The sequence below is a fragment of the Fukomys damarensis genome, unplaced genomic scaffold (assembly GCF_012274545.1).
Source record: "Fukomys damarensis isolate Sample0158 unplaced genomic scaffold, DMR_v1.0_HiC HiC_scaffold_30, whole genome shotgun sequence".
Lineage (NCBI taxonomy): Eukaryota > Metazoa > Chordata > Mammalia > Rodentia > Bathyergidae > Fukomys > Fukomys damarensis.
In genome coordinates this window covers 50,403,354-50,406,233 of record NW_022900942.1, presented here as the reverse complement: position 1 = coordinate 50,406,233, position 2,880 = coordinate 50,403,354, and positions in this window count along the sequence as shown.

The window sequence follows — 2,880 nt, the reverse complement described above, 5'->3', positions numbered from 1 at the left end:
TCACCAAGTATAAGCCACCTACCAGTTTGCGTTGCGTTTCGACCTAAGAGGACTGTTGAAGAAGGTTTTAATGAGCATGCAGAACACAGCAGGTCAAACGCTCACACTCTCTGACTTGTTTTTACTGTTTTGGTTGCAAAGACAGTAAAATTCCACAGGATGGTAATATTTTAGAAGAGGCAAATCTTTGGGAAAAATAAAACAACCGTTCTTTTTTCCCTAACTCCTCCCCTTCCCCACGTTCTGAAATTGAGCAAGCAGTGTGTCTGGTGGGGCAACAATGCAGGTGAGGAGCCAGGCAAAGCTGCCACCTGATGTCCCCTGCATTCCCAGCTGTGCTGTCAGCCCCGTGGAAAGTGACCCTGGGTCCCTCAGTGTGATGACTGTTTGCTTGGCTTATGCTTAGGTCACATAGACAGTCGAAGTTTGCTGTTTTAAGCAACTTTATTTGGTATCAGCTTTCCTACTGTCTTCATGCTCAGTTTCTCGGGATTCATTTTCAGTGTGAAAAATATCATCTCTTGGTCGCCTTTGGTTTTTGTTGCTGTTCCTTGTGTGTGTGTGTGTGTGTGTGTGTGTGTGTGTGTGTGTGTGTGTGATGGGGTTTTTATATGAGAACATTTCATCGCTTCTCAGGACATTCTTATACTCACCTCTTGTGGTTTATTATTTCATTTGCATTTGTTTTCAGCCAACCTCTTTTCAGTTCGGGGCTACAGTAGCTCCACTAGGGGGCTGCGAGCGCTGTAGTCAGAGCCTGCCGCTGGCTGCTTTCCCAGCTCAAGTGTAGAAAGTAAAGACAGATGCACGTTAGCGAGGACAAAGCACCGCCACAACCACACTGAGCTACAGATTCCTTTGTTTTGATGCGGCAGCTGATGGTATCTTCGTAAAAAAGAGGGAAATTTTAAAAGCTAAGCCAGGCTTGCTATTTTTAAATGATCCTGCAACTCGGGAGCATTGTTTTCTTTCTGAAGTAGAGAAGTAATGTCAGGAAAACTGTGTTTAGGCAAAGTGAGATGTTTGAAGGCGATTGTTCCAGGCTTTGAGAAACACAGGGGGCCCACAGGTGGGTCACTGTCAGGTGTCTCTCCCAAAAATCCTGCAGCTGTTATGCTCTTGCCTCTCAGGAATCAACAAGCTCTCCTTCAGAGTAAGATTAAAATTAAAAAAGAAGAAAGGAGGAGGAGGAGGAGGAGGAGGAGGAGGAGAGGAAAGAACATTAACATGTTCACATTAGAAATAATTTGGCACACTTTTTAGTAAGCTTGTTTTTAAGCATTTACAACATATCTGTGTATACTTTGAAAGTGAAGGGAGGGCAGGGACAAGGGGAAAAAATGAGAACCAAGACCTGTCATGCAAAGGTACAAGATCCCAGTAAGGAATGTAACTGTACTGTATACCTAAAATGTACCAATAAACTCAATGAGGAAAAAAAAAAAAAAGATTAACCCTCACAAGCATTAAAAAAAAAAAAAGTCCAGGTGAAAGAAGGTACATATTTATTTCGTCAGCTCATGATACTTGGCTTACTCCTGGACTCCCAGGTCCTTGTTGGGGCTCCTTCGTATCCCCAGGGTTTTCTGAACCTCAAGTCAGGATCAGCAGCCTAGATCAGTGCACCTGGTGGTCTCAGCACAGCCAGGATATCCCATCAGCGGCACGCTGTGCTTCCACTGACCTCCCCAAGGTAGACGGCTTTGAGATGTGCCCTGTTTCCTTTCATTCTATCACCTCCTGGACCATTCTCTAGTGTTTCTCTTCTGTTCTTTTGCCAATTTTCCCTTCTTCATCCACTCTCGCTCTTTATTTTGCAGTCCCTAAGTATGCTCACATATCTACTGAGTTAAAAATATATCCCTGAAATCTTATGCACTGTCCTTAACTCCTATGTAGCCAGTGCTCTGGTTTTCAAACACTCATTTGTTGAATTCCTATCCATGTTGCAGCCTCTGAATCTCTCTTGCCTCACTGTAGGAGCTCATCATTTCAGGAGCTCATCATTTAGGGGCTCATCACCAATGCTCTCCAGTTCTACAAGACTTAAATTGGTGCTTAAGCAAACCTTATGTAGACGTTAACAGAGAAGAACTGTGTTAATGACAGAAGCTGGCAGTAAGGAGTCTCAAACAAGCAGCTTTTATGGTCATATAATTTAGAGGATTGGAAGAAAAATATAATCTTTTGGTTTGTGACTCTTCTATACTGGTGGTTCATGGGTAGCATTGCCTGTTTGGGGTTACTACAGCTTACTTTGATCTGTGTTTTTGCCCAACCCTTTGTTTTCAGCATTCCCAAGATGCCCGTTTTAAGAAGACTGAGGTTGTTTACTTAACGATTTACTAACTGACAAAAAGAGCCTTTTGAATTATGAAAGTGTACTCCTTACAGTGCCATTTCAATTAGAAAGGGGAAAAAAGAGCTCACCATCACTGTCCTTTAAATGGTGAATTTAACATTGTTATCATTCTTGGTACTCAGTAGACACTTAATATTGTGGAATGGCAATCGATCAACAACTGTTCTTTCCATTCCTACCTGGTTATTTTTCTTACTGGGTTATTCAACCAATGAATTTAAATGGCAGATGCACCAAACATTTGGGAAGTAATAATAAACATGCTAATCATGGTTGTGGTCCACAGAGCCATTCTTCTGGTGGGTGAGACAGATGAGTGATACTGCTTACTTCACTACACGGTCATTTCCTGCGACAGAGGAAAGGCAGGTATTGTGTCTTGGGAAACTATATGGAGATGGGGCAAATAGGAACTCAAGCCAGGCTGCCTGGGAGAAGGGATATCTGAGCTCACACATGAAAATGGCAGAGAAAATAGACATTTGGAATGGCAGTCTCCCAAGAGTTATCATGACATT